The sequence below is a fragment of the Tamandua tetradactyla genome, chromosome 21 (assembly GCF_023851605.1).
Source record: "Tamandua tetradactyla isolate mTamTet1 chromosome 21, mTamTet1.pri, whole genome shotgun sequence".
Classification (NCBI taxonomy): Eukaryota; Metazoa; Chordata; class Mammalia; order Pilosa; family Myrmecophagidae; genus Tamandua; species Tamandua tetradactyla.
Genome location: NC_135347.1, coordinates 34,782,733 through 34,794,828, shown reverse-complemented (window position 1 = coordinate 34,794,828; position 12,096 = coordinate 34,782,733). Strand labels below are relative to the sequence as shown.

At 37.5% G+C, this 12,096-nt stretch overlaps 1 protein-coding gene across 7 annotated transcripts in view; it reads left to right on the top strand.

Annotated features, from left to right (window-relative positions):
• The window catches only part of LOC143665564 (uncharacterized), a 398,448-nt gene that overhangs the window by 355,694 nt on the left and 30,658 nt on the right, over positions 1-12,096 (top strand). The window contains exon 1 of one of the 7 annotated variants that reach the window (XR_013167059.1): positions 11,003-11,326. The exons of the other annotated variants lie outside the window; for them this stretch is intronic. The gene's annotated coding sequence lies outside the window, so the exon portion shown is untranslated. Of the gene's footprint in view, positions 1-11,002; positions 11,327-12,096 lie in introns of those variants that run through there. 7 annotated transcript variants of the gene reach the window in all.

Below are 12,096 nucleotides of genomic sequence, written 5' to 3'. Positions count from 1 at the left end.
TTCATTTGTTTTGATTGCTCTTTCCTGTCCCTCTCTCAACTCCTTGTATTTTGTTTCTCCCTGTCAATTCCTCCAGAATCCTCCCAGGATTCTTTGGAGTTCTGAGGCCTTCATTATAGAGGCTTACTCAGTCTGGCTATCTTTTGAGTATGACCAAACTCAACTTATCTTTGTTCCTTCTCTTTCCCAAATTCCCATGTCCTGAATTCATCCCTCAATTGCTAGGTAATTGGCAAACACTGGGATCTTCTGGGCCTCCTGGCTTAAGACTCATCTCAGCATAACGCCACATAGCAAAGAAACAAAGTCTAACTGCAAAAAAAAAAAAAAAAAAAAAAAAAAGATGCTGAAAGAGCTGAAAGGTATTGGCTCATGGTCTCCAATAGTGAGACCTTAGCACAGCCACCCAGAAAATCTTGCTGATAATTCTCTCAGCCTTATGCCTTCCTCTCTTTAAAGTTCTTCTTCTCAACTCAGCTGCTCACCTCCACCCTCTGCGCTCCTTACAGGTGAGCTCTGGGCTCTTTCCAACATAAAACCTCTCCTCCAACCCACCTTATCTTCTATTGATTTTTTGTATTTGTCTTCCTTTCCTCTACCCTACTCTGTGAAACAAAGAGATCTTTTTCAGGACCCACTCCATTTGCAGGGTAAATACTTGTACTTCATATTGTTGTCTCTGTCTCCTTGATAAATATAATTAAATTCATCTATTTATTCTGTGAATGATTGGTAGGTATTTTTGCATCTTCAGGACTAATCAATTAGTTGGCTCAAATGAATGACTAATTGGTAGAAATTTGAACAGGGTGGCAATGATGTGTTGTTTCTTGAGGAAGTGGGCTGGAGTTGACTTGAACTGTAATACTTAGTTCACTCTCCCATGATGAAGGGAGGAGGGTGAATATCTATGGTCACCAGAACCTGCTGTTGGGAAGGGGCACAAGGAACTGAAGAGAGAACTACACTGAGGTTCTCAAAGGAATCCCACAGCCTGTGGACTCCCATCTGTGTTCTCAGAGCACCTATTTGGCAGGTGAACCTGACCCCTGTGTTGAAAGCCAAGCTCAGGGCATCCCAGGAACTAGCTTCCTTTCGCACCCCATAAAGTCATATTGTTTATACAGTTACACACACACCATGCTGCATTTTGCTTCTGTGCCTTTTTCTTCACTTGGCATTTAAGAAAGAAATAGTAACAAGAAGAAACCTTCTTTGACCTTCTTTATACTCACTCCAAGCTTGGTTAGATGCTTTCTTCTGTAAGCCCAAAAAATCCTGTGAAAATCTCTATCATGATTGATTATCTAGATTCCATCCCTTCTTCCTTAAACTGGTAGCTTCTTGAGGGCAGAGACTTTATCTAATTCATCTGCCACCAGTGCCCAGCACATAGTAGCATAGCTGATGATTGAAATGGAGAGCTATTTACTATCCTTGCATTACTTTCTGCTTTTTTCCTATAGCAGCCCGAATTTTAGTTAAAGGCCAACCTCATTCCCAGTCCACATATCTGGTTGTGGTTCTAACCACAACCTCAGGGGTGATGCTGATGTTCTAGAGAGGCTGATGCATCACATTTTCAGGCTACAGTGATTGATTCAACATGAGTTCATGATGTAACCAGTCAAATAAGAGTGAATCTCAAAAATTTATAGATAGTGCTGGGGCAAGGATGCTCCATACACATATGTATACCTGAAGTATATGCTGGGTTGTCTTTCCTTGCTGTAGATGAACTGGAAACTGGTCAGACAGAGGTAAATGCTGGCACCCACCTTGCAACAGAGGTGAGGAGAGCCTATCAGAGAATGGTGTCAACATAGAAGAAGTAGGCCAAGGTATGGAGAGAGACACACACAGGGTTCTGATGACAGCAGCTGTAACCCTGAAGACAGTATACCCCTGGACTATTGACTCATTTGAAACAGTAAATTCCCTTTCTTTGATTAAGCCAGTTTTGGTTTGGTTTTCTGATACCTTCAGCTGAAAGAGTCCTGAGGGATACAATTCTGCACAAATAGTTGTTGAGTAATGCATGAATGAAAGGTTGAATTATGGGTGGGAAGGGGGTGCAAACGGTTGCTCATTCCTCCTGACGCTTTTCTTTAGCTAAGGAGACATCTCTGTCAGGTTGCACAATTCCAGTGGCTGCCATTCTCATACAATATAATATTTTTGTCCCCAAGAAGTGTGCACCATGGTGGCCCTGAAGACAGGTGATTGTAGAATGAGAGAGAATGTGTGGCTCCCAGTTTCTTGAACATTTAGGCCATGGAATCCCATTTCCCAAAAGTAGGGAGGTCCAATTATCTAGATTCCATTTTATTATGGGTCCGTTCATCTTCAGGGGATGTATCCAGTTTCTTCTGCTCCTTCTTCCAGAGGACTCCAGAAGCACTTAATCTGACTATGCCAAAATAATATTGTATTGCTCAATCTTAGGCCTCATAACCATATACTTATGAATAATTTAAGTAAAGGTGAGATTAAGTTTATTCTATTAAAATATCCATTTTACTAGGCCAATTCCTGTTGACTCAGTCTTCATAAAGCATTGCTCTGTAAAATGCTCAATTAGCTTCAACTTTAAAAAAGGGTTGGGGTAGGGGAATTCTTGCTCTATATCTATGCATTGACTTGGATGAAGTCTTTCCCTTTACTTTGTGTTTCATTTCTGTATCTAGCTCTTTTGTGCACTCAACCACTAAATGTCATAGTTATTTGAAGACATAAACTAGAAGATATGAAGAAGAAAACTGGCCTCTCAGTCTCATTTTTAAATTTTTCAGTATGATTCTTCAATGTAACTTACCTGAAGGATTATTCTAGAAGTTTGTCCTAGAATACTGTGAACCTGCTTGCATAGGGTTTGTAAGTGTTGAATTGATTGGCATAGGTCTTACTGACTCAGTTCTCACTGTGATTCCCAGGAAGTTAGGAAAAATCTGATTGCTTTCCCTTCTCTGTGTAGATTACATGTTCCTATTTAGACAACAATGACCACTCTTTGAGAATTCCCTTTTGCAGTGACGAACATGGCAATCTGCAAGAATTTGTTTTGTTCCAAAAACATTTTACTTTGTAATATCTGTACAAGTTGCCAAAGCTAAGCGAGTGTTTATACATATTTTCTCATTAAAAAAAATAAAAAACAAAAAAGCAACTAAGTTACCAGCCAGCTTTTCATTGAATATTTCTATCCAGCAAGGTAGAAGAAGGTAAAGAGTTCTATGTAGTGACCAGAATAGATGCCTTTCCTCATGGAAGTATTTTAATTTTGTGTTAAAATCCTGTATTCCCTGTAATATCTTAAGTTTAAAGAAATAGAAGAAGAAAAAGGGAAATCATTATTTGTCTGCTCATCTTACCTTGCTGTTGGGCATATGAACATATCCAGAAGAAAACTTCATCAGTTGACAAGGAAATAGTCTACAATATTGTGTCTCTATGTGTGTAACTTTCACAATAAAGGGAAAAGATGATTCCCTACATTCTGTTATTATGGAGAACAGTAAAGCAAGCAAACTAGAGGTAGAAATTTCTAACAGAAGACCTAAATTCAGAAGGAATGTAACTTTTTACAGGAAGAAAAGGAATTGCCCTCTTGAATAGCCTCATTTTACAACGTAGTTTTTAAAAAATGTGTTTTTTGAACTGTGTACCTCCCACAGAGATGTAGTAAAAATGAATTACTTCTTTTGTGCCTGAGGAGGATAAACTGATTTTGGAAGGGAGCATGCTTGACTTTGTCACATGTCATACTACTTAGGGAATGATGGAAGAGTAGTGCAATGTAACATTTTTTAACCAATGAATTTACTGAGCACTTTATGCCTTGGGCATGACCCTTTTCTTGAAAATGGGATTTGGTGATGACATTGGCAATGATAAAGACTCAAGAAAACGTGTCTTCTCATTTTATTGTGCCTCCCATAAAAGTTTTTAGATATACTGTGTGTAATGTGTTTTCCAAATATAAAACTTGTGTGCAAGTTATAAATTACCAGAGTCATCTCCTATGTTTGTTTTTTTTTTTCCTGTGGTGAGTGTGCCAGTACCCTCAGAGAAAAGAGCTATAGAAGGGTCTGATTCAAAAAGTTTACTTCATATCCACTTCACTTTGGCCAAACTGAAGTGCTACCACAATATGCAAATGTGGTGTTGCCACATGGTATCCACTTGATGTTAAACAGAAATCCTGCTAAACTTTCAGGGTGTTTGCTAGAGTACCTAGGCCTGCTGGAATCTTATATAACTCATCCTGGACTTGTTTGGAAACCAGGCTTCCCCTTATCACTGAAGTGAAATCTGGAAGTGACCATTTGCAGAAAAGAGATGTAAGCAATCCAGTACCTGAACTCAGAATATTGTCTTTCTTCTTGTTTGGCTCAAAAATCTAGCTTTTTCAGTTGCTGCTTAGTGAGACTTGTTCATAACTGACTAATGTGTCCCTCCCTTGCCGGCAAGCAAATAAATTAATCTAAGTTTCAAACCGAAACTATTGGTAGGCTTTGTTTCTTATTGTTTAACACACGGTAAGTGTCACCTAAATAATAGAGACAGGGTTATGGAATTAGGAAAGATATGTGACAGTTTCTCATCATTAAAATAATTGTACTTAGTGCTATGGATTATTGTGAGGTTCAAATAAGTTCATGTAATGTGCTTAGAACAGAACTTGGCACATGGTTAAGTATTGAAGAAAAGTTACCTAATATTATGAATCCTGTAGTTTTGGATTAATGTCATTTTCCAGTGTCTGAAGAAAAATCCAAACTGCACCTGGCAAACTCACAGGCTTCTGGAAACCACTGACAATGGGATGCATGAGGAGAGACTTCAGTTATGAGTATATTTTTAGGACCTTCTTCATAAAAATTATAACAAGTAACAGTTATTAGGCAAGATAACAGAATCAGGAATCCGAATATTAACTAGTTTAAACAGTTTCAGTCAGGGAGAAGATTTATGGAAAATGAAAAGTTTTCAGGACCCCAGGTTAGAGCTGTGTGGTGTGCATTAAAAATTAAACACAGAGTAGAGGAATTTCCTATTTATAGAAAATTAATTAATAGAGCTATTAATTTGTTAATTGATTCACTCTCTGGTATCAAAACCAACAAAGCACCAAGAAAGAAGGTAGTGTGGAAAGACTGAAATATTCTAATTAAATAATTTTTTAAATGATTTTCAGTGGCTTCTACTTGCTTACTAATTAAAATGGTTGAGAGGGCAAATCACAGAATCATAGACCACCAAAATATTCTCCTTTTTGATAAAACTGTACTTCCTGTGTGTCCCAGCTCCTATCTCCCTGTTGTATATGGCCTTTATCCTCTTCCCTGCCACTTCACCACTAATTCCATCTTTGTGAAGCATGTGCAATTCACAAAAACACTGTCATCCAGAGCACTGGAGAAAAGGCACTTAAAACCAACAGGTCACACTTAAACTCACAGCATATTTTAAATGAAAAACTTGCCTAGGTAAGATTGTGTTTTATAATTTCAATGTTACATGGATTTAAGGTTAATTTTCTCCCTGGCCCTTCACTTGATGAGCACTTGGTTGCAAACTAAGTGCCAGATGACTCCTGAATGCCTTGAATGTCACTGTAGAAAATTCATCTGATGGTTAATCCTTTGTTTTGTTTCTCAAACCTGATTTTTTCCCCTGCATCTTTGGTCAGAGCATTTTATTGACCTATATTAGCTATTCATAAAAGAAACACTGCCTTGTCTGTCTAGGGACCACCTCAGGAATTTTACAATTCAACACCAAGACTATAAAAACTAAGATAAGAAGTCTGTTTTACAGAGGAAAGGCTGGCTGGTCTGTGAATTAGCCCCATTTTTTTGTGGTTTGAAACTTGCCTTTGTCATGTATGAACTAAGAAAGCAAAAAGACTGTGCAGAGAGAAATTAATGAAAGAAACATTTCCATACTTTTCCTCTGTAGTATTCAGAACCACTTCATAAAACAAAGATGTGCTCAAAATATATATGGACTACCATTGTACTAATATCCCAAAATGGTCTCTTTTCTTTGACAATTTAGTCTAAATAAAACATACATTCAATCAGGGTTTATCATCTAAACCATAAAACACAGAGAATTATTTGAATGCCTTTTTCCTCAATTCTCTCAAAGATGGTAAATAACTAGGGTAATTACATAGAAGAGAAGTTTGTTCATTACAAACAATGGATGCCATAGGCATTAGACTTAATTCTCTCAAAACTAGTTAAAAATAGCTGGTAGACATTCAGATCTATTGTTGGGTACAAGCTATAGGATTAGGTTATTTTCAACCAGAGGCTCAGGGTCAAAAGCCTGCAAATGGGAAGACAATTATTCAAGAAAAAAATTTTTAAAATATCTCCCTTAACTCTCTTCAAGGTCTTGTTTTTTTTTTTTTTTTCTTTTTTCTGTTATAGATACAGAATAATTTTGTGGTATTTTTGTTTTGTTTGTTTCCTGAGGTACATTTTACAGGCAGTAAAATTCTCTCTTGGTGTATAGCTTGATGAATTTTGAGAAAGTTATATAGTCACATAACAACCACTACAATCCAGATATATGTTTCTTCTACTAGGACAAAAATTCTCTCTGGAAATCAAGAAAAAAATCCATTTATAATAACAATGAAAAGAATCAAATATCTAGGAATAAATCAAGTCAAGCATGTAAAGGGCTTGTACACAGAAAACTATAAAATATTGCTAGAAGAAATCAAACAAGACCTAAATAAATGGAAGGACATTCCATGTTCATGAACTAGAAGACCAAATATTGTTAAGATGTCAATTCTACCTAAAATGACTTACAGATTCACTGCAACCCAATGAAAATTCCAACAGCCTTCTGTGCAGAAAATAAGAAAGCCAATCATCAAATGTATATGGAAGAGTCAGGGGTCCAAATAGCCAGAGCCATCTTGAAAAAAAATGAAGTTGATGGACTCACAGTTCTTATTTTAAAACTTAACCCAAAGCAAAGATAATTAAAATGGCATGCTACTGGCACAAGGACAGAATTGAGTGTTCAGAAATAAACCCTCACATCTTTGGCCAATTGATTTTTTAAAAAATATTTTATTGCGATATCTTCACACACCATATGGTCCATCCAAAGCATACAATGAATGGCTCACAGTATCATCACACAGTTGTGTATTCATCACCACAATCATTTTTAAAACATTTGCATCATCCCAGAAAAAGAAAAACCCCATATATCCCTTACTCCTACCACTTCCTCTCATTGACCCCTAGTATTGCAATCTACCATTTTTTTTAACTCCTTATTCCACTCATTTTTTATTTATTATTTATTAATTTTTTCCTTTTTTAGTTTTTACTAATTTGTCCATACCCTGGATAAAGGGAGAGTTAACCACCAGGTTTTCACAATTACATGCTCATACTGTAAAATCTGTATAGTTATTCAATCATCTTTGAGAATCAAGGCTACTAGAAGTTTCAACAGTTTCAGGTATTTCCTTCCAGCTATTCTAATACACTAAAAACAGGATATCTATATAATGCATAAAAATAAGCTCTTTTTTTTGCCAATTGATTTTTGATAAGGGTGTCCAGTCCACTCAATTGGGACAAAATAGTCTCAAACAATGATTCTGGGAAAAGTGGATTTCATATGCAAAAGAATGAAGTTGCATCTTTACTTCATACCGTATGCAAAAATCAACTCCAAATGGATCAAAGAACTAAAGATAATAACCACAACTATAGAAATCCTAAGAGAAAACATAGGGAAGCATCTTCAGGATCTTGTGTTAGGCATTGGTTTCTTAGACTTTATAACAAAAAAAGGCATGAGCAACAGAAGAAAAAACAGATAAACTGGACTTCATCAAAATTAAAAACCTTTGTGCATAAAAGGATTTCATTAAGAAGTACAAAGATGGCCGACAGAATGGAAGAAAATGTTTTGGAACCACATATCTGATAAATGTTTAATATCCAGAATATATAAAGAAATCCTTCAGCTCAACAATAAAAAGATAAACAGCCCAATTGTAAAATATTTGAATGGATGTTTCTCCAAAGAAGATATACAAATGACCACAATGCTCATGAAAAGATGCTCAACACCATTAGCCATTAGGGAAATGCAAATCAAACCACAAATGAGACAATATTTCACACCCATGAGAATGGCTACTATTAAAAAAAGCAGAAAGCAGCAAATGTAGGAGAGACCGTGGGGAAATAAGAACACATGTTCATTGCTGGTGGCAATGTAAAATGGTACAGCTACTGTGGAAAAGAGTTTAGAAGTTCTCCAGAAAGTTAACTGTTCCATTTCTGTTATATTGCTTTCTGGCAGCTTTAGCAAACTAATACAAATGGAAGCAACCCAAGTGTCCATCAACCAATGAATGGATAATAAAATGTGATGTATACATACATGGAATACTATCAGTCATAAAAAGGAACAAAGTCCTGGTATATGTGACAACATGGGTGGGCCTTGAAGACATCGTGTTGAGTGAAATAAGCCAGACATAAAAGAACAAATATTGTAAGATCTCACTGATTAGCAATAATTAGAATAAGTAAATTCATAATGATAGAAACTAGATTACAGGTTACAAGGGCCCAGGGTTGGGGAAGAGAAGGGCAGAGTTAATGCTTAATTTGTACAGAATTTCTATTTGCAGTGATAGAAAAGTTTTACTAATAAGTGGTAGTGATGGTAGTTCAACATTGTGAAAGTTACCAACACCACTGAATTATATATTCAAATGCAGTTAAAAGGGAGGAATTTTGGATTGTATATATGTTACTAGAATAAAAATGTGTTAAAATCCACTGGACTATACAACACAAACGCTGAACCTTGTGGTAAACTGTGGACTATTATAATAGTATAGCTGTAATAATATTGCTTCATCAATTGTAACAAGGTACCCCACTAATGCTAAGTGCTAAGAATAAAGAGAACTCTATGTTTGGTGGGGGTGGGGGAGTATAAGGGAAGTCTGTATTTTCTGCAAACTTACAACTTCGCTAATACTAAGCAAACAACGAATAAAAGTTCCCTTCTGTCCCTTTATAGATGATCCCCCACCCTTGCCTCTGCCCACTGCCATTGCCTCTCTCAGGCAATAGCAATCACTGATCTGAATTCTGTCCCTATAGTTTTGCCTTTTCCAAAATATTATATAAATGGAATCATACTACATGTAGTTTTGAGTCTGACTTCTTTTCCTTAGCATATTCCTTTTGAGATTCATCTATGGTGGTGCCAGTAACTGTGGTTCTTTCTTTTTCATTGCTGAGTAATATTCCATTGTGTGGAGGTAACGATTTGGTTCATTACTAACCAGTTGATGAACATTGGGTTGCTTCCAGTTTTAGGCATTCTGAATAAAGCTGCTATAAACATCAATGTGCAGGATTTTATGGGAACTTAGGTTTTTATTTCTCTAGGAAAAATCTTAGAAGTGGTATTCCTTGGTCATATGATAAGTATAAATTTAACTTTAAAAGAAACTGTTTTCAAAAAGTGGCATTCCCACCAGCAATATAAAAGAGTTCTGGATGCTTTGCATCTTCTTCAGCATTGGGGATTGTCAGGTTTTAAATTTTTCATATGAGCCATTCTAATAGTTTTGTAGTGGTGTATCACTTTGTCTTTCATGTTTTAACAGTTAATTTATAAAATCAGACACAAAAGACACATAAATAGTGTGGGCCACGGTGGCTCAGCAGCAGAGTTCTCGCCTGTCATGCTGGAGACCCAGGTTTAGTTCCTGGTGCCTGCCCTTGCAAAAAAAAAAAAAAAAAAAAAAAAATTGAAGTTGTGCAGATACTACAAAGACAGTTTTTGTTATTTTGTTCACACTGTACTTTGACTCTTTGCCATATTTTCCTACACTGGGCTATCACTAATCATAAATTATACCTATGCAATACTCAAACATGCATAGCTTCAGAAGGCAAAGGAAGCTTTGCTTTGCTTTCCAGCCAGATTGAAATCTTGCTACCACAATGTTTTAGTTTCCTAGGCTGCTTAAGCAAATACTATGAAATAGATTGTCTTAAACAACGAGAATTTATTTGCTCAAGGTTTTGAGGCTGGGATAATGTCCAAATCAAATTATTATCAAGGCAGTGCTTTCTCCACAAAGATTGTTGTTTTCTGGGGCTGGCTGACAGTGATCCTTGTTTCCTCCAACACATGACAGTGTCTCCTGGACTCTTCCTCCTCTTTCAGTTTTCAGGATCCATTTCAGCTGCCTGCTCACTGTGGCTCTGTCTCATGCCTGAATTCATTCCATTTCTAAAGGACTCCAGTGAAAGGACTAAGACCCATCCTGATTAAAATGGGACACACCTTTACTGAAGTAACCTCTTCAAAAGCTCCAACTTACAATGGGTTCACACCCACAGGAATGGATTAGCTTAAGAACATGGTTTTCTCAGGTATACACAGCTTCAAACCACTGCACACCACCTTGGGACTCCAAAAACCTGTTCTTTCTACATATGAAATGCATTCATTCCATCTCAATATCCCCAAAGTCTGAAGTTATTTCAGAAACAAAGCTTAGCACAAAGTCTCATCAAAATCAGCTATGGGCGTGGTCCATCCTGGTGCACAATTCCCCTCCATCTGTGGACTGGTAAAACCTAAAAAACAAGATCTGCTTCTGATAGACAATGGAGGGACAGGTATAGGATAAACATTTCCACTTCTGTTTTGGTTTGTTAATGCTGCTGGAAATGCAATATACCAGAAATGGAATGGATTTTAAAAAGGATTTATTAAGTTACAAGTTTATAGTACTAAGACCATAAAATTGTCCAAACTAAGGCCATCAGAGAAAGATACATTGACTCAAGAAAGGTCAGTCTCTGTTGCATGGGAAGGCATGTGACTAGCATCTGCTGATCCTTGTTGCCATTTTCATTGCTTCCTGATTCTCATGCCACTGGTTTCCTCTCTAGGTATCTGTGGGCCTTACCTCTGCCAGACACAACTCTGGGTTCTGGCTTGCTTAGCATTTCATGGGAAGGGACATGGCAATGTCTGCTAGGCTCTGCACCTAGAAACATCTGTGTCTACGTGCCTGCTCTGTCTGTTGGTACTCCAAGCATCTCCTACAGCACTCCAAATGTCTGCATCTATGTCACTTCTGAAGCAACTGTTCTCTAAGCATGTCATTTCTGTCAGCTCTGAGCTTTCTCCAACATTTTTCCTCTTTTAAAAGACTCCAGTAAACTAATCAAGACCCATCTTGAATGAGCGGAGGAGTCACATCTCCATGCAATCAGAAGGTCACACCCACAATTGGGTATGTCACATCTCCATGGAAACAATCTAATCAAAGTTCCACCCCACAATATTGAATCAGGATTAAAAGAAACATAGCTGTCCCCACAAGATCAGGAAATCGGACATGTCTTTTCTGGGGTACATAACAGCTTCAAACTGGCACAATTTCCATAGGGAGAAATTGGAAGGAAGAGAGGGTTACAATTCCCAAGCAATCTAAAACCCTGCAGTGCATACTCCATTAGATTTCAAGGTTTTGAGAGTCATCTATGGAATGATGTTTTGTCCTGGGCCTGGTGCAGCAGCAGTCCCACCCCTTCCAAGTACTTGCCCAGCAGCCATGCTGTCCTCAAACACTGGGATGAAGACTCCATCCCCTTTAAGCATAGGGATGACGGCCACACTTTCTGAAAATGCTGGGGCAGAGGTGCCATCCTCTCAACAAACTGGCATGGTAGCATTCTTCCTGAACAATGGGGTGGAAGGCCTGCCCTCTCTAAGCACTGGAATAGACTCACCCTTTCCATGTCCATGGGTGGGGCCCACTCTCGGCCCAAGGAGGGGTCTTTTGCCTATACTTCAAGTTCCATGGTTCTGCCTTTAAAGTGATTTTTCCTTCAATTTTTCTCTTCTCTGTCCCTTTTAGTCCAGTCTGGCAGTGGTTCTGTTCATACAAATTACACAAAACTCTCAGTTTTGCATGTAGATCACAGGAGTCCAAACCATTTACAAAAGAACTTTTATACAAATCCTTCCTGGATAACTGCATTTCCAATCCTGACTTGCATG